At 40.2% G+C, this 24,299-nt stretch overlaps 1 protein-coding gene across 1 annotated transcript in view; it reads right to left on the reverse strand.

The window, feature by feature from the left end:
• The window catches only part of LOC128711177 (pneumococcal serine-rich repeat protein), a 115,595-nt gene that overhangs the window by 44,175 nt on the left and 47,121 nt on the right, over positions 1–24,299 (reverse strand). The gene's annotated exons all lie outside the window — the stretch shown is intronic.

Genomic DNA, 24,299 nt, shown 5'->3' on the forward strand with positions numbered 1-24,299 from the left:
TTCCCCGCCCTTAATGTTCTCCACAAACCACAACCGTGTCCTATTTCGTTCTTCCGCTGCGCTGTTTAGCACAGTTTAAGACGAGCAAACAATTTAAGGGTCGAAGAACCCATTCCTGTCCGTTCTGGGCGACTCGCCTTGCAAACGATAAGCTTCCTATCATTCGCACAGCTATGCTCTGGGCAAAAAAAGGAAGGTGAAGAAGCAACAGCTGGCAAGTCAACCAGAAACGAACTATCTACGGAGTGTCTAGCGTCTGGAGTGTGGTTTCGAGCATCACCGAACCATATCAGTGATTATGGATACCATGCTGCTGCTCGTTCCATCCTGCCAGCGACTGGCTCGTGGCGGTGCACTATCCGAAGCGTTCGTGTGAAGCAGGAGCAGCAGGAACAGCCGCAACCAGACAACAACCTGTTGGCGGTCACCCTTTGGAAGTGCTAGAACACGCCACGACGACCCGAAGCGTGTCGAGGTAAACCGCACAATCCACACGGCACAGGGTTCGGGCGGAAGTGGGAGTGCGCAATAGTAGGAACTGCGGACACTCGGGAGAAGTCGGAAATCGGTGGCCCATCACTCAGTTATCCAGTCATCCGGGAGAGCGTTATGGGAGGAAGCGGAGGACTTGGAAGAATCGGTGAGTTCATAATTTATGGTCTTCTGCTTAGTCAGCGAATAATGTCTGTCTACGACTTGATGCGACGACGAGTGTCGAAGCTAGTATTACTCCACTCCACTCTGTCGCCCCAACCTGTAGCAGAAAAGTTGTACACATTGCCAGCCAGAACCGGAAACAATGATCGTCCTGTCAAATACTGGATTTACGAGCCGTTACACAACCGCAGACAGGGCAAAACGTGGCGGGCTGATTACGGCAGGTCCACTAAAGCGTATCGATAGTGTGCACGCGGAGTCACTTATCGCGATGACTGGTTTCGTGATACACATTCCATGGTCTGCCTTGCCGGGTGATAAGCATCGAAAGCATTGATGTCATAATTCTAAGTTGATTGCTTGGGCTCAAGAAAGAGAGCAAAACAAAAAATGACGCAAAAGGGGTTCGCTTTACAGTGGTTCCAAAACACACGACGAGGCAAAGTCCCAGGCCGTTTTGGACGGTGGGATATATTACCGGCGGAAGATAAATTAAGGGCCCATTATTGTTTTACCGCAGTTCGAATAACGGATACGCTTGTCCCTTCCAATAGACCGAAGCACATCTCACCTGTGCAACTAGGCAGAAGACAGGTGCACGCGTGGACGAGATACGATGCGTCCGTGATGCTGTCTTGCCTCGAAATGGATCCCCAAAAGTAATACAACCGATAGTATTTGGGATTTTGTTCAGAGTTTTTGATGGACAAATTAGTCCTGTGATGCGCTTGCCAACAATTGACGCTCATTAGTATCAACTAATGTTGGCACGAACAAAATAATAGAGTTTGTTACTAATGACAAATCACCATCATCAAATACATTTGGCATATTCGTTCTATATAAAAATTCACAGATCTGATATTTAAGAAGTATAAATTTTAACACTTCGATACAATTAATTTTATTCAAAATTTACAATTTCAACGTTTAACATGTTTAACACGTCGCTTTAAACTCAGAACAAGATGAAGACAAGACGCACATGGGTTGTATAAGTTAGTTAATAATTGGTAACCTTCCCGTCAATGCTTTGGCGTGCTAGCTGGCGCCACCACAGCCATGATTGCGCAACTGGAGGCACTTTAATGGCGACGCACTGTCAAGCCGATACAACGATGGCACACTCAAGTACGAGAGCAAACAAATGCTGAAAAAACAACATAAGCTAATATTACGTACATCGAGTTGCCTTGTCCTTGTTGTGATACAGTGTTCCAAAATAATAGTTTATGTATTTCGCTCGTTCTGGTTTAGTGCATACCAAAGGTAAAAATTACTATGCTGCACATAGAATATGGTTTAATAAGCTTACTTTTATTTTGATTTTACGCTTGTTGGTTAATAAAAAAAATGTTTATATTTACTCACATTATATATAAAGTAATGAAATTGATTATCTGTGCAATGGAATGGTAGCAAACGGGGAATGGAGTCAATACTCTTTTTGTGTGAAATAATTGTATTCAAAACAATTCATCACAGGGCACAAATGAATCCTTACAGCGGAACCGGAATCGCACCGTAGCGCTCTACTGAGCCAAAGGTAACAGGCATAACTGTACCCATTCCTTTACCTTACTAGACTTTAAAACACTTTCAAAGCTCCACCAGCTCCCACGCTTACGATTGTGCCAATATACCAGTGTAAGTACTTACACATTACCTCGCGGGTGCTGTTACTTTTTTACAAACCAACAAGGACGGCAACGAGCGTTCCAGCGCACAAACGAGGCGGATGCAATAAACAATACCAGCGTTAACCATGGACGATCCTACCAGAGACCCCAGCGAGCATCTCTAAACGCCCACCTTTTATTCTGGTTCTCGTCGGAAAATCCGCTTTACAGTGACACAAAAAACAAAGACAGCGGCAACCATCGCAGCAAGTCGTCGCATGCTTAATTTTCTGCGTCGAAGTGCAGTTTTTGTTGTTACTTGTTTGGTTTTGTTTTTCCTTGCTGTTTAGTACTTTCGGTGTTTTTGTGCGCTTGTGTGATTATCGCACTGGCGCCAGAGGATCGCGTTTTCCCGCTCTAAGCGCGGCTTGAATGTAGGTGGCCTGATGTTATGGATGAGGTGAGTGTTGTGAAAATGCGTTGCAAGTTGCTGTTGTTTTCCTTTGTCGACCTATCTGCACCACACCCGTACGGTCGCACCTGCGCGTCGGCTGACGTACAGCGCCACACTTTATTAGATTAGTGTAGTGTCACTGTTGTAAAGCGGCGTAGTGTCCTGCTTTACCGATTCGATTGAAAAACGTCTACATTGAAAGCTAGTCACCGTTGCAGAAACAGTGCAAATTGCGTCAATTTTAGCAATACTGCATTGTATGCTGTTTATATGAAAAGCATTGAAAGCATCAAGGGATCGTAGTGATTTTAAAAGTTTAAATTATCCTGAATGATTAATCAACTAAGCGAATTAAGTAATATTATTGTACTATTTCATATGTGCTAAAATGAACAACAATAGTGTTTTTAGAATATGAAAACCCGGACGGCGCGGACCAATCCTATGTATGCATCACGACCATTCCTACGTATGCAATATTGACCATCTGGCTACGGGTAAATAGAATTTAAAAGCCAGAAATAATGAGCCATGACCTCTTGTGGTTGTTGTGCCGATTAAAAAGAAGTTTGTTGAACTACAATGTATTCTTAAATCGAAAACAATAAATATTGTTTTAAATATTGTTTTACGGTGCTATATACATAATTTATTTACTTAAAAATTATGCAAATAATAACTTTATGATTTTCAATTTGATCAAATAAAGAATCATTCTGTAGAGAGAAATAAAAAAATGTATATGTGAAGCTAGCAAAATTACTTTATGATAACTTGTGACTTGTATTTAATAAATTAATCTCATATCTACAACACACACCTTGCTCAAATTTTACAACCAATTAGCTTTACAATGTTACTTGCTAAACGGTTGGAGCGCATCCATCTTCTTTTTTATCGTTTCGTTCGTGCTTATAAATTGTTATCTCACCGAACGCGTTCCACGTTCCACTAATCTCCTACCGTGAGCGTGAGCGCAAAATTGATATCTTTTGCCCAGGCAGGCAACTGTTACAGACTAGCGGAAACTGTTACAATGTTTTTCTTTAGTCAATTGCTCCACCCAGTCACTTCATGTTGCTTTTACCCGTGTCTCTTCTAGGCCTGAGATGCTTTTACAGAAAGGCAGGGTGGGTGGTAATCGATTCCACAAGACCAACCATAACAATCACACAACAAACAAACAGTTCCCAGATGGGTTGTGGTTTAGGTTTGCCGGCGACATACCAACATACCTACACAACGATGCACACCACCAAGCGAATGATCAACCTTGAACAGGATCTTGACTCGGGTGCGATGGTCAACCGATGCCACACGTGTTGCAAATAATCGCCAACAACCCCAGAACCAACTTGCACCAAAGCACCCTACCAGGAGTGCAAGTGCACGCGCTACGTTTAGAATAGGGGATCATGAAGAATAGTGGGATGGGCCAGTAATCCAGAGGTTTAATCATAGCAATCAATAAAGAGTAACAGAGTGTACTACGTCTAATACGTCATAGAAGCAACGCTTTTTGTAATAAACTCTTTTATTATATACAAACTGTTTAATTGTATTTAAGTTTTTTTAAATTGTGTTTTTTTTAGTGTTACACTATAGTTCAATACTAACACGATGTATAATCAACTGTGTTTCATTGTAAATTAACGTTTGTGCAACATTGTACGCCCATGGACCGTATCGCAAAGATCACTAGCGCTTTGCTCAGACCACCGTCAGAGACGAAAACGCACGACTCGGTATCATCAAATATTGCATAGCGGAAGCAGCCGCTAACGCCTTTCGTCACCGGGACCATTCCCAGTGCGCGTGCATTACTTTCAAGTGCAAGCATTACTCTACTTGTGTATATTTGAGTGCACCCTGCCCCAGAGGATGCACAACAAAATGTTGCAAATCTTATCGGAAACACGTTGTTTACCAAGCTCCGGAAGCTCGGAGAGGGTAAGAAAACAGATCGATCAGTGCTGAAGGGACGGCTGTCCTACCACCGCTAGGCAAATGTAAACAATTCTGCAACGGGCACTCGAAGGCAGTAGCAGCGATAGGCTGGTGTGGTGGTTTGCAGAAATATTTTCTTTGTAAAAGCATGCATTGCCAACACTAGCCGGGCTCGTAGAAACGCACTGCAGGTTGACAGAAAGCTCTGGAGTGGTTCGGTTTGTTTTCATGTTTCGTACTATCTATTTGCATTGACGATGTAACCAATTTTGTTTTCCGTACCCAAATGACACACATTCGGGTCGTAAAGTCTACCTACGAGTATTAACAGCTCTACAATACACTCTGATATACTTTTGGTGAATAGTTGGGTGATTTTTAAGCAGCTAAACACAAAAATGAGAATGGAATACAAATATAAGTTGGATACCAAATACAAATTATGGTATCCAACTTATATTTGTTGGATACAAATATAGTTTGGAGTTGGAAAGACAGCGCTAACAATAACATTGATGTTGAGATGCGCGCTAGGGTGCTGGCTGCCAACTGTTTTTTCTAAAGTTTGAGCAAACTTCTCCACTCAAAACACTTGTCGCGACGAACGATGCTGGGTCGCGTTCGGTCTGCCGCGTCCGAGAGGAAAATGTTCGGAAGGATTTTTGGCCCCGTATGTGTTGAAGGACATTGGAGGAGCCACTTCAATGACAAGCTCTTTTAGCTGTACGGCGAACTTACTGTCGTATAGCGTATTAGACTCGCCAGGTTTCGATGGGCTGTTCGCGTCATGAGAATGACACCGGACGACACAGCCCGTAAAGTCCTTTTAGATCGTCCACATTGGAGGCGTGGTACGCCTAAATTGAAATGGAGTGATGGCGTTGATGCATTCGCAAGAAAGGCCGTGATAATGGTTTGGAGTTGGAAAGACAGCGCTAACAATAACATTGATGTTGAGATGCGCGCTAGGGTGCTGGCTGCCAACTGTTTTTTCTAAAGTTTGAGCAAACTTCTCCACTCAAAACACTTGTCGCGACGAACGATGCTGGGTCGCGTTCGGTCTGCCGCGTCCGAGAGGAAAATGTTCGGAAGGATTTTTGGCCCCGTATGTGTTGAAGGACATTGGAGGAGCCACTTCAATGACAAGCTCTTTTAGCTGTACGGCGAACTTACTGTCGTATAGCGTATTAGACTCGCCAGGTTTCGATGGGCTGTTCGCGTCATGAGAATGACACCGGACGACACAGCCCGTAAAGTCCTTTTAGATCGTCCACATTGGAGGCGTGGTACGCCTAAATTGAAATGGAGTGATGGCGTTGATGCATTCGCAAGAAAGGCCGTGATAATGGATTGGGTTATGTTGGCGCTGACCGTGAGCGGTTTAGAGGACTCCCGCTGCAGGCCAAGACCGCGTAGCGGTTGTAGTGCTTGATAAGCAAGTAAATAATACGCAAATGCTAGCCATACAGACCGTATTTGCTAGCGCAAGACATAGAAGCTATTCTTTATGAATAAAAAAATACATAGCAGGCTATGCCTAGGCGACTTTAGCTACGATCAATTGTAAGAATGAAACAATGCTGGAAGGATGAGCGACTTGAACTGTGTCAGTTGATGTAAATCTACCGTGGACCGTATCTTTTACATCGTGTGAACATGCGATGCGACACTTCAAATTGAAGAAACTTGTAAAAGCAGTTCCGTATGTAGGATAAAATATTGGGAATAAAAATATACACATACACAAACGGCTAAAAATGTTCTCGGTTATGGTATGCATTGATGTACGAGAACGATCCAAAACGTCCTCCTTGTAACTTCCTCCGCTCCTCTAGACAGAGCGTACATGTAACGCCGCACTGTTACTTTATCTTCCATGCCACACTGCTTCCGGGTTTTCGTCATCATACCCTGCAACGGTAAAATGTCCCCTGCCCTTGTATTGTATAGCCCTGCATCAGACACCTCTATGTTACAGAGCACATCGCTTCAACCCCACCATGGGTTACATTGTGCGAAAAGTAGAACATAATGTTCCAGGCCACACCAAAAAAGTGCAAGGAAAGCGAGCGTCATAAGAAGGTGCACTAACGGAAGCAGGTTCCGGTAGTGCCCTTGTATGTGCTCTGTCGCACGTGTATGTGTTATACTGCCAAGGATCGCGTTCAATTTAAGGTGTATTACTGTTGGCATTACTGCAACAATTTTCCGACCATAAGAACACACTAGAAAATGGTGTATTTTGCGGTATTAAATCCACTGGCAAGGGACGTAGCCAATCGTCCCTTAGCCAATGTGGCGCCTTGAAACGCGCTTCCGTACCGAACACCGTACTGACTTTGACTCCCTTCCGGAACACATACACTTGTCCACACAGTAGTGCTGCTTTTGCTACGGGCTTGTTGTGTTATGCTTTTGGGCTAATAGAATTCCCATACGACCGGAAGGGTGTGTTTAGTGTAAAAAGGAGATTGTCGACAAAATTGAGCAACAACTGAAGAGAACGGTGAGACATTCAGCTCGTGGGGCCATGATGCTTTTCCGTGCTACCAGAAAAGCACACCATGTAAAGGCTACTGCCTCGTTACAGGGAAGTTTCGATAGCCGTCTTGGTGTACTGGCAATTCTGTGCAGTATGTATTATGTGACGGTCTGTTACTGGTTCACGCTGGCGTACTTCTTTGTTACTGCAGGATCCTGTTGCTGTTTCGATAGTGTCATACATCAGGAAACCAACCACAATGCTACACTGTGAGTGCAACGGATGCTAAATGGACCGTAAGCATTGGAGAATTGCGAAACAACAGAAAGTATCCATACGTAGGATGATTGAAAACAGCAACGATGGTGCAAAGAATTACCTTCGCAGCTCCCACTACAAGTCAATATAAAAGTAGTTCCAGACGATTCTATTTTTCGTTTGTGCGCATTCTTCCACAATCTTCAACGTTAATCCGAATTAAAAGTCTCGAAGGTATCGTCTGCCGTTCGCCATGTCGAAAGATTTTTTGCTTCTCTTTGTGAGTTTAGCGATGATATCGCCATCCCTGACCAGTACAGCCATATGTAGTATTCTATTACACTGCTAAGTTGATAGTAAATGGGAAGACGGTAGTCTTCTTCGAAGTGATGTAGGAGGATTTTTGATTTTTTAAATTAAATTTCCCATCCCCAAGCGTTTCCGCCAAAGGAATAGAGAACATCGATAAGAAAACCCTGGGGGCAACTGTAGACTAGATACTACTAGATACTGCAACTGACAAATAGGACTCAAAGCGATAACCAGGGAAAAGATTATAGTAAATTGTTAGCCGAAGGTCTTCATAAAACTTTCTAAACTCCGTGACAAGTCTTGCTCTGCTTAATATATCTACATAACAAATGTATACTAATCTTGCTGTTACAAGGTTGTTAAAATATCTAAACACAAGCGTGACACTACTAATAACAACGAAAAACTAAGTATATTGGGATGTACATTTCCCGAACCGATTCATTAAGGAAGATATTGTATAGTCATTGATCAAATTTAACAAACTGCTCGATCAAAATTGGGAATTATTTTCATGTAGTTGAAGCGAACACTGTTATGCTTAAATATTGTCTAATGTAACTATTTTGTATTCGACCTGTAAGAGAACAGGTCTTCAGAAAATGATGGCGAGAATAGCAGAGCATGCAAATTCTTCAGTTATTCATGCAATCTCAAATACCGAAAGCTCATCAATGAAGCAACACATAAATACCTCCTGTCCTGTTCTTGCTGGCAATATGCAAAGTTTTTCCCATTTTCACATTTTAGACGATGCACGGTGCAGCTTTTTATTTCGTCAGACCACTTCATTTAGGATCCTCTTCTTTTTACTCGCTAATATCTTAAGAACACTGCTAAAATGTTCTTGAAATTGAATGCAGTAAGAAAGTAAAGCAGCAAGAATGCTGATCTCGTGTACACCTAAATGCAAAAGGACGTAACGAACGTAAGGTTTGCCCGTCTCCGTTGACTCAATGCATCAAGAAATGAAGAATTTGCTTCACCTCAACATTCGGTTCCACAAACTTGCTCTTTTGCTCGCCAACACTATGCAATTTTTATCGTTGCCCTGTTGTCGAAGGTTCCTTGTTCATCAAACATGGCACATTCCTTCTACGGACTATCAATAAGGGTTGGGATGCCGATATTTATTTTCCAGCTCCCTTTTCATTTCATTATGTGGAATGACGGCGTTCTTGTTCGCCATACCTTTAATTCCACACCGTTTCGATTCTCATTGATAAAGCATTTACGTCGCACTACCGGCACACTTATCTTGCTCTCTTTTGAACGAACAGTGCTCAAATTCTGAGTTACCTTCTTCTGTTGGGCCATCTCTATCCAACCTCCATGCTCGTATTATTTAAAATGCATTTTGCTTGTCTTCCTTGATGTTTTTCCTGTTTCACATCACAAATCGCATGAAGAAAAAGTAAACACGGGTAAAGGAAAACAAGAAATAAAAAAAGTTTGCATTTATTATTTATAGTCAATTCCTTTCACTTTGTTCGATTATGCACCACGCAAACAAACCCACAACACCCTTGCTACCCAAGACTTTGATCAATTTTGATCGTACCACCATCGTCACCGATGGTTGAAGAAAGATGGTACCGTTGCAGTTCGTGACGCGCTGGTTTCTGGCATTTGTGTATGACGATTTTGTAGTGCTGCCGCTTCGCATCTTACGCGCGCATCACCATTCATTTTTTTTTCTTTGTTGTGTTTTTGTGCGTTTCAATCTCGCGGCATATTCCGGCGATTTTACAAATTAATGGCTGCGAAAACGATTTTCCAACCAGTGGAGCACAAGCAAGCACAACAAACGTGCCCATTTGCTAGCGATTGGCAAAACCGGGGCTAAACATCAATATTGCCGTCGGCGTAACCACTTTACCGTACCACACCACGCATTCTTCGTGATCATCGTGCTGATGATGAAGATTGTAATATTGGACAATGGGATTAGTGGATAGAGGTATATGAAATAAGAATATGCATAAATAAACAAAAGGAATTAATTTTATGAACAATTTGTATACATTTTTATTTCCCTAAAGAAATTAGTTTCATTTGAAAATACGGCAAAAGCCGTTATACTGGAATTTGAATGAACAAAAATTAAAAAAGTTTCACACTGAATAAAGAAATTTTCAAAATGATTAGTTCTATGAGGCACTAAAGTATATGGGTTGCTTATGCTTATGGTCTTCACAAGACAAAAACAGCCCAAAATCCCATCAGGAAAAGTCCTCCGTTGCAAGGTCGGTTAAATTAACGTCATCAGTTAGTGCTAGGGTAGAAACCGTCATTACCACATAAGATCACCTGCACAATTCCAGTGCCCATAGTGCAGTCATCATTTCCACTGCAACATTGTTGCAAAAGCGCGCTCATAAATATGCAGAGGCACACACTACTCCCCCGGTTTCTTCACTCTACGGAATCTATTTTACCGATCCCGCACAAGCGGGTCGGTTTAGCGCGGGAAGAGGTATAATTGGTGCAAACCGAAAGAGAAAGACGCATAAAAAACCAAAACAAGGCAACTCAATTCACCCCTTCTTCACCGCATCACGCCCAATCGACGCCCCGGGCGTTTTCCCGTTTCCGACATCACAATGCAACACACATCGGTGCATCGCTTCAAGCACGTTAGCTTCCGCGAACTCAATAAGCTTTCGAACGATTGGAGAAAATGAAACCTTAAAGGAACACGGCAGCTAAAAATTACAGCTGGAGCAGCGGTGCGGATGAAAAATTACGAAGGTTCGTCCCTTTTGATGTGGAGTTTGCGGATCGGGTTCGTTTATGGAAAGGCCTCGGAGGCTATTTACACAGTTTCGGAAACGATTGGGTAAGACATTCTGGTCATATCCATAAAAGGCGATGATAGCGACGATTGGTATGGAGTTAATTTGAGGTTAAAGTGGACTCAATTCATAATCACCATTTCAGATTTTTTCCTGATTTTCATTAGCTATAAACTGTGGGAAAGTATATTAAACATACAGCTTAAGTTATATCATACACCGAATGTTATTTTCAATACTACAAAAACATTCCTGTCTCCATTTTCTGTTGAGATTATCATAATCGATCGAACATCGTGATTATTCATCTCCATAAAAAAGTATAATTTTCACATTCTTATGATTGCAACCTACTCCAATTGTGCATTTCCGTTTGTCTTTCGAATTACAGTTATAGGCCACAAAGATTGATGGAAAACTGTTAATCGGAAGTCCCTTTTTCGTTCAACGAACGGCAGTGCCTTGGGTCATTTAATTAGCGAATACGACTTCGTGTCGCCAACTATCGAACGAAAGCGCTCTCCAAGTGAGATCTGATTACGAATTCCAAAAATAAAACCGTAAGAATATTCAAACACTGGCCAATGTATGCCGGAAGCAATGGCCATGGTCAACTTGGACTGTTCTTCTCGTCCCATTTTGTGTTCGTACCTATCTTGATATACATTTTGACATTCTTTTGACGATTCAATCACGCTTATGTTTTGCCCCTGCTATAAGAAACTTGGAATACACGTAACGCCGCTGTAAAAAATTCAGTGACAGTTTAAAGTATTATGTTGCATAATTTCTCCCCTAGCAACCTGACAACCTGAATTTGCTACGAGCCGGTCCACCAGAGTGAAATAAACGATCTGGAATGCACCACATATCTTTCCTTTCAGTTTACTATTTCACCATACAGTAGCTCAGACGGAAAACCCCATCAATTTGATGTCAATTCTTCCTCCGTTCTGCTTGGCTTTTGCGGTGCCAAATCAAAGGACCTAAGGATGGGTACAAGAGGTTCTAAAAGTACGCATACACATACACTATAAACAGCAACACCCTGCCCTCGCACAGTGCAGAAGATGATTATGCAGCAATATCTTTTTGCTTTCCGTGCAGCAAATACTATCAATGCAGAGAAAGGATAGATCTTGCTTGAGACACCTAGCAAGGCCGTCGGTGTGATGGAATGAAAACCGAAAACCTTTCAGTACGTATCATATTTCAAATTGGAAAGTCAGGAAAAACGAACCCTTTTCGTTGCGAGATAATTCCTTGAAAGGTATTTTTGATTTTCCTAACCGTCAGTGAATAATTCGGCTGAGAGTCCAGACGACATATGGGGATATCTACGTATATCGGTAGTCGACCTTGGCCCATCGACGTATAGACAGTATGATTGAGTGCATATAATGTCCACTGAATAACAACATGTATAAGAGAATGTCATCTATAAATACTTCAATAAAATTAGATTAAAGACAGAGGATTACGATTGAGGCAGGTTTAACCCACAAGTTTAATACTTCCTTCTAATCTAAACTATTATCAAAATATCTAGTTTTAAACTATTCACACAATATTTTTTTAATTATTGCTTCTAAGACTATTTAATAGCATTTATCATTTTATTGTTGCTTACAAACGTTATGCTGGCATAGTAAGCTACACATAGTTTATAGCAGAAAGAAGCACACTTTCATACAATTGAAGAATGAATGGATGAAAAGGAATCTATTTTTTTCGTATTTTTTTTTCGCATAGTTTCAACCATGCTCTACTGTCTGTATAATCCAGTCAGAAGGAATTGTAGCAGCTGCTAATTTCAGGCCTTTGTTGAAATGAGGATTTGGGTATTTCTTTGAATAAGGATAGCGTATTTATCACTGAAAATACATTTGTCTTCCCGTTCACACTTAGCAACTGAAAACAACGAAACACAAAAGAAAATAACTCGAAATGGATTACGCTACAATCTGCTTCATTATGAATGTTGATACCTATTTCGTATGGCGGTGAAATGTTCCTGAGTTAAGTTAAATTGTATTTCCTTTTTATACAGGAAGTGAATTTTTGTACAACAAAAAAAAAAGATTGTCTTTTCATTCAATTGAACATACCGAAACGAAAAGATGCCCGAAGCAAAGACACAAATAAACTATCAGAACAAAAACTGTTCCGGGATATTGCATAATAACTTGATTAATGGTTTTCAGCGCAAAAGAAAATAATAATATACACCATTGACAGTTGGCGATAAGAAATCGCCAGTAATTGTATGATACGAAAAGAAGAAATTTTATAATGTGATAGAATCCTATCCGTTCTATAAAAACAAGCCCGAATTTAATTTGTTATTAAAACTATAAGAAAATGAAAAATATACTAAACAAACGCATATATCATGGATCGATTCGTAGTGCATTGAACCAGATTGTAGAATTTTCAATCACCGATCCGTGAGATAACTGATAAAGCATTCCGATCGCTTACAAGTGAATAGCCATAGGATTGGATTTATGGTGCACGAAACCGAGAAAAGCATTTTCTTTGCTGATACATCTTTCTCCAATCCGTTCATCATGCCCACGATAAACAGCACGGCACTCATCGAACAACGTCAAGCTCAAAACGATGATGATCCGGTTAGAGGTCAAATGCGCCGGTTCATATTGCTACAGCAACAAAGTTGCAATGTCGATGTCGATTTGCCCTTTCCCTCTCGGTATCGGCGCGAGTGGCGCGAGTGAGCTTGGAAAAATGTATGGAAATGATTTTTAACCTTCGAAAACCGCAATCAAATGCGGGAAGTTGAAAAAAAAAAACGATGTTCGCAGGAAGAGCGCAAGTATAAATCCAAGCGAATTGACCCACGACCCAGAACGATGAGATTTCACAGTGGAATCATCAGCATGGAAATAAAACGAGCGCACAAAACATAAACAATAACCTACGGGTATTGTTGTCAAGCTGACGAAAAACACAGGAGAATAATGAAACTGAAAGGTTTACGTGTAGTTTAACATAATTTTAAAAAAGGGTTTTACTTACAATAAGAAAATTATTTTAAAATAGTCAGAACATATTATAGATTATATCATATTCTTAGATACTTAGTACTAGACTGGTAGATTCTAGCTTTGATAATATTTGTTTTATCGACACAACAACCTAAAGAGATCTAGGCCTGCCATTTCTGGCTTTCTTTGATTTTATTTGATGACAACCGCAGGATAGTCAATTCTGCGCAAAATTGGTTCGGATGGGATTTTAGACCGACCCTGTCGTGGAAGACCTGCGCCGCTATCAATACACTACCGATGCGCCCCTTCGATAATAATCAGCGATGAACATAATATAATGATCATAAGCTTATTTACAATAATTATTTCCTATCCAACAAGATAATATACGCTTTTTCTCCTTTTTGTATGTATTATTTCACCATTGAAGATTGTAATTGGAAAAACATATTAGTACCATACTGCATTTGTAATAAGAACATTGTCCACTTACGCAACGAAATCGCAAAAGGCACCGCCAAGCGGCGACAATCGATCTCGTAAAGAAAACACATCGTTTGTTAACACAAAATTCCATTCGCACTTCATTTAAACCTCTTTTCTCTGTGGTAGTATGGTTTCTTATGTCTTATGCCACAGTCAACGACAAGCAAACGTACAAATAAAAGGTGCATGAAAACTAAACCTTAACAGTAGGTCTCTCGTCACTTCACGTCGAGTGATTTCCGGATATAAACAGAGGCGTAGTGATGAGCGGACAACAGACACGAGAAGTTGAAAGCGAACAACCATGAAATTCAACAAACCGCTCAAATCGACTTCGAAGGCGTTTGCATATCGCATGCTGCACTTCTAGTTCATCGGTCTCTGCAACTCGGTGCAACTTTGTTGCATGCAAAGTGCACTCACCCGGTGGATCCGACTCCCAGCCCTAGCCTTGCCAGACTGGTGATCCGGGGTCCGAGGGGTCGTGGTAGCTTTAGTTTATTTTACGTTTGTTCATCGTCCCGACCCTGCTCGGAACGTACTCAGCTTCGGCTCGAGAGGTAAATGCTTATAATGCGTACTTGTTGCTCGCTCGCTGAAGTGCACACACACACACACAAACGAGTGTTTGCTGGTACAACTTGACATGAAATTCTCACCTACTTTTCTTCCTATGGTCGTCAAATATGACTCTCATGTAAACAGATGTCGTTTATATCACTTGTATTAATTGATTTACTAAATAGCCATCGCAAATTTTAATTTTTGTGTGGTTGCGGTCTTGAAGGTTAAAGTTGTTTGCGAGATTTGGATATTGCAATAAATGTTAATTTAACATTGTAATTTGCTATCATAGTGTCCACATAAAAAATAGTCATTCTTGTCCCAGTCGCGCAATGATGCCCTGTTACCAATATGTACGCAAGAAACCCTGAAAATGGGTATTGTCAATATTGTCCTGCGGGTAAAAAAAACAGAACTATTTTCCTCAAGCTGCTCGCGTTAGCATTAATTTTATTATAATCTGTTTGCAAACTTTCAAGACTCTCCAACAGCGCTCGCTAAATTATCCCTTTGGAGGATTTCGCTCCCAGGCCGAAGATGAAGTGTGTGTATTTTGTTTGTTTATATCAGTCCGGTAAGACCCATTATGCGATGACCCGTGACTTTATCACATAAACACAAACAGAAGATGTGTTGGGAATGTCCAACAAACAATCGATTCATATTAACAACGCAAGTAGTATACACAACGTACTTCTTGAGTCGTGTTTATCAAGAGTTTAACTCCTTCTTTAATCAGAGGCAAACCAATAGCAAGTAAGAGAAAGAGAGAGTGCGCAACAAACAAATGAACCAAGTTGGCGATTCGGAACACCAAAATGTAACTTAAATTTAAAAAAATAAAACAATTATGTTTAAAACTGTTGTGTAATTGAAGGAAATACAAATTTTACTGAATATGATGTGTGGATGAATGTTGACTAGTTTTTAAAATATTTTTACGATGAATAGTAAATATCGATTGAACTAAAGTAAAATAGCAATCATTTTTAAATATGATAACAAGTCATTTATTGCAAGAACATAATATTATATTACAATTGCGCACAATTAGCTTTAGATAATCCAGCTCTATCTAATGATAGACGGCAGCTTGTCATTTGTAATGTTCCAGCTGAGTGCACAACTAACACTCAATCCCACACCCGTGTGATGATGACCGAGCAGAGATAGAAAAGACTCGTATGAAAAACAACTAAAAGGCAAAGAAACAACCTTCCCGAAAGACCATACACTTGGTGTTAGTGGCCTGTATGTAATACTTCCACCTTGAGGATCATCATTCAATACCAGACAGCAAGCACCCGTTTTGGCACATAAGCTGACTCTGCGAGCAACATTGTTGCACCGTTGAAGGAATTGCTCATTGCCAGATACGAGACACATGGAGAACGGAGTCATGCTCATGTTACACAAAAAAAACACTACTTAGCACTGTCTGATCACAGATCGCGTCCCGTCTTGCTGATCGTTTGTCATAGCTTCTAGAGCGCAGCAGCCACTTACCTCTTTCTTGGTGAGGCGGAAAACATCACCGTTTCTTAAAGTAACACACCGTTCCCTGGTCCTGTTTCTTTGTATGGCACTCAAACGTACGCCAAGAGGCCACTTCAATTAGTTAGAAGAACGGAGACTGGTTGTTCAGCCACTCATCATGTTCATGGCAAAGTGCATCTCATATCTGTCAGGAGGATGGACGATTGTAGAAGATCGTAATGTTGCGATCTTAATCGCATTCCAGAATGATGTTGTTTAAAGTATGTAAAATGTAGATGTTGACTGCTGTATCGGTTATTCGGAGTGACATGGTCATTGTATTTGGCAAAAAGTGTTAATTTCTCCATTTAACCCGTTATTCGATTTTAACGGGTTAAATGCTGTTCAACAGCATTGGTCTAAGTGAATTTGCAACAAACAAATACAAGATATACGTTGATTTCAAGCCATCACAACGTACGAGAAAACAGAAAACTTAACGCCTTTGGCAAGATCACAGGGAAATCTTACGTTTTCCTAACCAACCCTTCATATTCAACCCCAACCTCGTAAATCTTCGCTTCACTAACTTCTCCTTCAAGCTGAAGCACAAACTGAATGATCCGTTCATAAGCAGCCAACAGTGTACACCTTCTTTTTTTTTGCATCTCTCTCTCAGGCTTGAAAAGAAAATAGCGATCATACCGACCTCAAATGGAAGAAAAGCACGAGCAACGGAAATCATTCGCAGCCAACCGTGCGCTTCCTGCTGTCTTGCCTCTTAATTCGTGAACCCCACACACCCGAGTGTTTCAATCGTTGTAACGTGTTGCAACATTGTTGCAACCTGCATCTTAATATTAAATTTATTTACTCCATGATCAAAACCTTTCCGCTGGTCCGCCCGTATTGCTGTATTTTTCTTATTCCCTGCGGTTTACGGCCTTATGACTCTTACCCGGAATATCCCCACTGTCACACCAGATATCTTCCGGGCCGCATGTTTTTCGCTTCGCCGGTATGTGGCTTTTTTGTGTATAAATCGTATAACCATGGTGGTCTCGGGTTGGTCTTCGTACGGGAGAGTCGGCATTCTCTGGGCGTTTTGGCCAATTCTCAAGCACTAACCAGCCGTTTGCACCGATTACCTTACAACCTCCCTTACTATCTCTCATGTTGTCTTCCTTTACTGGTGCGTATTTTTCGCGTTGCTGTTTTGTCTCCTTCACTGATACCCTTTAACTAGTAAAATCCACCATTTAATTTAACCTCCCAAAAGGCAGCTGTAGATATTTGTGTACAATTTTTTACTTTATGTATGCTCTTTATTCCCTACACCGTTGCTCCGTGGGTTCGACGGGGTGAAGGTTAATGGTTTGTTTTGATCGTTTATGATACACGAGTGTTTTGGCCTTTTGTGTTTGATTTTTCGCATCCTTCGTTCGTCGGTTACTCATACTTTACCATTTAGGCGTCAGTAATGTTGTTGTTATGATGGCATCTTTTATGCACCTTTTTGCGAGTGCATCGGTTTTTCATCCAGCTCATCACTTATATTAAAGGAGATCGTTTTGCCGCCCGATCGGCAATGATCGAAGGGTTGAAGAAAAGTTGAAAACATATTTAAGAAAAAAAAACTACAATAAGTAATCATACGTTGGTCTCCCTGATGCACTTTACACCGAATGGAGAAGCTTTTGCATATCGCAGGGTTTGCAACCTTTGTTTTTGTTATGCTTTGCGTATTTTTTCGTCATTATAAGGGAATTGATATATTAATAATTCGCTTTGGAATATGATAATGGATGGCTTTGGGAAATTTATGAACATCAAGATTAACCATCACTTTTTATGCTGTAGTTAGAAATTCAATTACAACTTGTTTTACAAAAAACTACAACATAACATTTGACAGATGAAATCAAATAGCCTTTACAGTCAGCTATTTTTCTATCGATCATCGGCAGGCCGGATGTAACATGAAAATGACGAATTAAATACCAAAACACCATCAGAACACCATCACCAGTGGTGACACCATCAGAAAAAACTGCAAATTCTTTTCTTTTCTTTACCCCCATCAACCTTCAGAGATCTAATGTTTTCCAAAACAGTCAAGGCCATGGAACAAATTAAAACAAAAAAAAAACAAACCAGCACCAAACCAGTCATTTCCAGACTTTGCCATTTTCGGACATCGTCTGACCGAAATATACATAAAAAAAATATTTTTTCTTTCATGTTTAATATTATATCGCTTTTACACCGGGTGGGTTTTTCCAGATTTTGCTCTCATTCTGGGATTTATCGTCACCTTAATCACACAAATCATTCCGACACATACCATGCGGCAGCTCGAATGGCAAATCCATAATCATTTGTCATTTTACAGTTTTATTGACCAAACGCGGCCCTAACCCGCGAGGACCACTCGAAATACTTCGCCTACGCACACATACTCACTAGGCCGGGAAGCAGTAACTGGTTTCAACTTGTGACCGCGTACGGGCCAAATCAACAAAAAAAAAGAAACAAAATTCAGACAAGAAGCTGAACCCGGTTGAGGAATGAGCTATTACAAGACCATAACTATGATAAATAAATAAATAAAAAATATCATACACATACACACGAACCTAGAGGTGAAATAATCCGAGGGATTGTAAATTTTCGGTTACAAGCCAGCAATTGAGTGAAATATTATGTTTTAGTAGCTAAAAACAGCGATTTATGAGATAACAGCATGTTTGCTCCTTTACTGGAAAAGGCGCATAACTTATACTCACATCACAGCCACAAACATGGTACGATAAATCCGACCATCATTAAATTCAGTAAACACAAACGGTTTTGTTCATTCATAAAACTATTTGAACAATGGCCGAAAAATACATATGGTGGATAACATATTTTAAATTACATGGTCACACACACCACTGGTAATGAACATTAAATATGTTTCATTAAAATATTTTCTCATAATATATTTCATAAATATTATTATATTATAATAATATAATATTTTATAAAGTTTCTCTGAATATAAGAAAAAACTGAAAAATGATGCACAATTTTGTGACCTAAACTGAAACAGTAAGCAGATCGTGAGAACGTGTACGAAATACTTTTGGCGAAAGGCAAACACAAACGCTGCACAATAGCGAAACATGATCCGTCTTCCAGGTTTATGTTTGCTTTATTTTTTTTGCCTTTTCTTCTACAACCATGAGCTTGCAGGATGGATCTGTTTATAGTTCGTTTGATGAGCAGTAATGAGATTCGCATGCAGATGAGATGATAAAATAAAATAAATTGCTCTTGAGTTTGCCGATGATTATTTGTTATCGATAGAAACTATAATGATCGGTGATTTGTATAGCTTATCGATCATTCTACATTTTGGGTAAGTTCTAAAGAATTTTCTTATTAAAACAGTACCACTTAAATTGGGAAGTGTTCTTACGGGGGGCGTCTCGGTGGTGTATTGGAAGCTGCGTCGGACTTCACATGACAGGACCAGTCCAAAATCTCATGAGGACCAAACCCACCGTATGCAGGACTGACTATCCGGCAACGTGTATGTAAAGTCAAAGAAAGTCAAAAATGGCAGGCCTAGACCTCATGAGGTTGTTATGCCGATGATAAAAATGAGTATTTGCGTTGGATTTGCAAAAATTAACGTTGATCGTTTAAGAACGAAATTACCACACGAAAAAGGTTTCAATTTTGTCATGGCTTTGGTGAATACATACCTAAAATGAGAACAAAAAATACGAATTATTTATCAGTCAACTTAAGGCAATAATACTATAAACTATTGTCGCACAATAAGTCGTACATTTCTTTATCCCACACAATTAATTAATAGGGATTTGTGAACATTTGTGTTGTGTTGATTTGTGAAGCTAATGCTAGTGAAACATATTGTAGGATTGACCCCAAATGCAGCTATTTGTAAACCAAGCCAAAGAAAACAAATCTTTGAATTTAAGCCGCAAATGGATGTATCAACCAAACTCATGTGACAAGATGCAGTAATGCACTTACCATCAATATGCACTACAAAAAAAGCATTTAACGTCGCGTTCCACCGCCATAGCATATTTGATAAATGTTAAGGTGTCGGACATGAAATAATCAAACCACTCCAAAAATCCTTTTGCAGCAACTCGAAGCAATAGGACACACGAAATGTTCTCATAAATATGGCACACCCGATTCGCTGCGTTCATTTCTTACATCGTGGTGATCGTTCTGAGTTGCCGAATGGCCAAAAACTACACCCACTTGGGACAGTTGCTTGGGCTTTGCAAATATGGCTCGCCGGAGCTTGTTTTAGTTGGCAAAATAAGTGGCGTTACCATTATTTTCGCCCACCAACCGGTCAACCATTCGCTCCATTTAACCAATTCCAATTCTTGTGGCGTACGTAGCTGAGTCACATCAAGTGCTGAGTGCTTTAAAATACGAGCTGAGGAATCTTGAACACATTAGCTAACTCATCTCAACCACCATCTACATACCAGCTTCATGTTCAAGGAAACGTTAGCAGAACGTAAAACTCACCATAAAATGAAAACTATACCACAATTACGAGATTGAAAAGACCAGTACAGTTCACACAGCCAATAAATGTATCCTTGCTCGTTGGGTTGTACAGTTGTGGCCCTACCCTGCAATTATCACTTTAGGTCTTTTAGACGAGGCCGTACCGTTCATAGATCCTACTATTCCTACTATCCCTACAGCTACTATCCTCAAGGGAGTGCTTCTGGGAATTGGTCAGTTGTTGAACCTATTTCGATGTCTTACGTAGGTAAGGGTCTTCAGCCTTAACATTCCCATTTTCTCAACCCGATGCCTCTGACAGTACGATGTGTTTAATTGACGTCTCTGTTTCTGAAACTGCATCTGAAACATCTGAAACCGTGCAGTGGACGCTTTATGAATATTTAGAAAGTAACTCCACGTTAGTTAGAAGTTGTACAGCCAACAAAGATTCTAACACAAGCAGCTTTGGATATTTTTAAAGCTTTCCAGTAATTGCAGAATAGAAAAACTGTCAACGGTGTAGTGCATAGAAATCGAGCTTAATGCATTGCATATTTTTTCGGTAAACATGGCAGCATGAAATTTGGTAAATATTAAATCTCTTTTCGTCATTGCATTGTGTGCTTTTGGCTGGTGGAAGTGAAAACAAAACAATTTACTAAAGAAAAACGACACGCTTCGACAAGACAAACTTTTTGATGCGCCATAAACTATTCGTAATCGATAAAATAAACCACTAGAAAAGACGTTTACCATAATCCGAATACACTAAACAATTCTTCGATGGCAGGATAACTGCTAAAACGTCATAAACCAAGCTCCACTGTGCGACTGTGGGTTGGTTTTTCTCCCATTCTCTCATTCAGCGTCGAATCAAAGCGAGTAGAAAAGAAAAACTCCCTGCTTCAACACCAGTGGCACACTTTTCCGATAAAAGCGAAACGAGGGCCCTTCACAACGAGTAGTTTTATTTGCAGCGCAGTGTGCAATAAAATGTCCTCCAAACCGCTGTCTCCCGTAAATCATACCGTTTATGGACGATGGTAGGAAACTGCTCACTTTACGCCCGTCACACTGTGTGTGCCCCGCAAAGCCGGTAAGTTGAAGTGCAAACCTAAAAACCACACACAATTCGACGACAACACAACTTTGCAGAAAAGAGAACCGAAAAACTAAAGGGGGACACCCATCACGTTCCGTACACACTCGATGTGGAAAATAATAGTAATTTATTGAGACATTATAAATACGGATTTTCTATGCTTAGCAGGAGCTGTTATAGTTTTGGTTGTCCTTACTCTAAAAAAAAGTTAAAGAAACACAAACAACACAAAGTAGCACAAATCACTTACGGTTCTAGAATTGTGTGAATCTGTATGTTTGTTTCGACGGTAGTGGAATGTGTGTAAGGAAATGGAAGCGATGCCACGATGAATGGGAAATCATTGCCTTTGTCACTCGCAGAAAGGAATGCCAGTGCGAGCAGAAACAGAACATTTTTTATACATTCCGTGCGGCCAATAAAAGTAACATAAATACACTGCTTAAACATAATGACGAAACCGGCACGATATCAAACGGAAAAATGAATGCGGTTTTTTGTTATAAATGCAAACACCAACACACGGCCGGGGAAAGGGGCTGTGTAGGGAACGTACACACTCTTTTATATTTACACGATCCAGTATTGTAAGAGGAGGCGCACGGTGGCTTGTTCTTGCAATGATTTAATAAATAGCCTTAGAAACTGTTTTCCTTTTCTTTATTCCTGCCAATTTTTCATGTTTTCTGGTTCACCCTTCTACTACGATGAATATTCTTTTTTGAAGGAGCACAGTCGCATACTATAGGAAAACTAATCAAATGCTAAGCGACAGCCGAAATGTAGCAGGTTTTGCAATCGCGAGCTGGAAAGCGTTCGCCAAAACAATCGTCTATACACCATTTGCAGCGTCAACGAAATTGAACCAATTCCACCGATGGGCTCCCGCGTAGATCAACCGAAGAACATGAAGAAAAGGTATTGGTTTGTTCAGCCATGTCATAAAATGAATTTTAATAAACGGAACATCCGCGGAAAATTTGAGTGGCGTTGTTAGGTACAATATGAATTATTTTGTGCTAAAGTATCACTGAATGCTAAATATCGCAATGAATTGAAGATAAATTAAATTTTATTGTGAGGCAATTCTAAATCCATAGAGAAATACAAAAATTAAAAAATGACTTTCTGCTTTTGATTTGCAACTCTTGCGTGTTGCAAATTAAAGAAAAGCAGAACTCTTGCATCTGGGACACCTTTTTCCTAAATAATTATATATGTATAGGTAATCCGATTGCATTCACTTTCACACTCACAGCAAAAATGTTATAGTTCATTTTGTGATGTATTTATTTATATTATTACAAAGGTTTTATGAAAAGCCTTTTTTTGTTTTCTCCTTATATTGCATATACTAAGATACATTGATGTCGAATATAAACCTTTTTTGACACCACAATTTATCGAAGGTACAGCATGGGAAATCTGTTTCAAGGTTATTTTGTAAATTCCCACGACAACTGTGTGTATGCGAGTTTGTTTGCAAATTTTGCAAACGTTTTTTTCTGCAAAATCATCAGTTCCTATTTGCTATCACAAAAAAATATCTGAGCTACAACAAGCAAAAGAAATACCAGCAGTCGCAATTCGCTCATAAAAATTGATCACAATCAGTTTTTGCGGCATAAAAGAAAGCGACAAGACCGACGATGTGAAGAAATCGAAAACAAACCACCCTCGAAAAGGAGTACATGGTCGATGTGCTTAAAGCAAAAATCAATTATCAGTATGTTTGGCATTTTTATTGGCGGTTCGTAATAAACTATCCGACCACCGTTTGCTGTTGGTTCGATTTTTTTCCTGCTGGTTGACAGAATCGATAAGTATGTGAATTTGTAGTTATTTTTTTTTTAGACAAACCGAATCTTTTACCCTCATCACACAACATATTTAACAACAAAATGTTGTACAAATTACAACAAGAAATTGTAATACGTGTCTTGTATAAATACCGGAAATGTCCCACGAGTCGAAAAGGCAGCCTCTACCTCGATCGACATGTTATGACACACCGACAACAACAACCGTATCCAATAAATGCATTGCAATGTGACAATAAAAATGCAAATCGAACTGCCAACTACATTGGCAAAACTTTCCTCACAAAAGGAAGTGAAGAATCGGCACGAACACTCTGGCAAAAGCACAGTAAAATGTGAAAAATTCAAATAAATTTCGTTATTATCTGCCCCAACTCCAAGCAACCAATAAGCATCGTGGCATAACTGTCAGATTCTGGACATTATTGGAAGCAAACTGTCCCAACAACCAGGCGCAACGGGCGTGTGATGGAAGGTAAGTTATACGCTTTCCTGCCGTCGAACGGTACGTTTGAAACTTGTAGCGCTTGGTTCAAAAATCGCGCTTTCGAAGCGACACAGATTTTCGTGCATACTTCCCTCACAGAAGGCTGAAAAGTGACAGATAAACTTCACAAGCACATTCCAATAACGGTAGGAAGAGAAAAATTCTCGGACTCTACATTTTACCGTCACTTACTCCGATTTCTACAACCAACGTGCATAAACTTCTGCTGCACTGCCCTACCCAAACACATCGTGTCTCGCTTTGTATCGCGGTTTGAT

The sequence above is a fragment of the Anopheles marshallii genome, chromosome 3, assembly GCF_943734725.1.
Source record: "Anopheles marshallii chromosome 3, idAnoMarsDA_429_01, whole genome shotgun sequence".
NCBI lineage: Eukaryota > Metazoa > Arthropoda > Insecta > Diptera > Culicidae > Anopheles > Anopheles marshallii.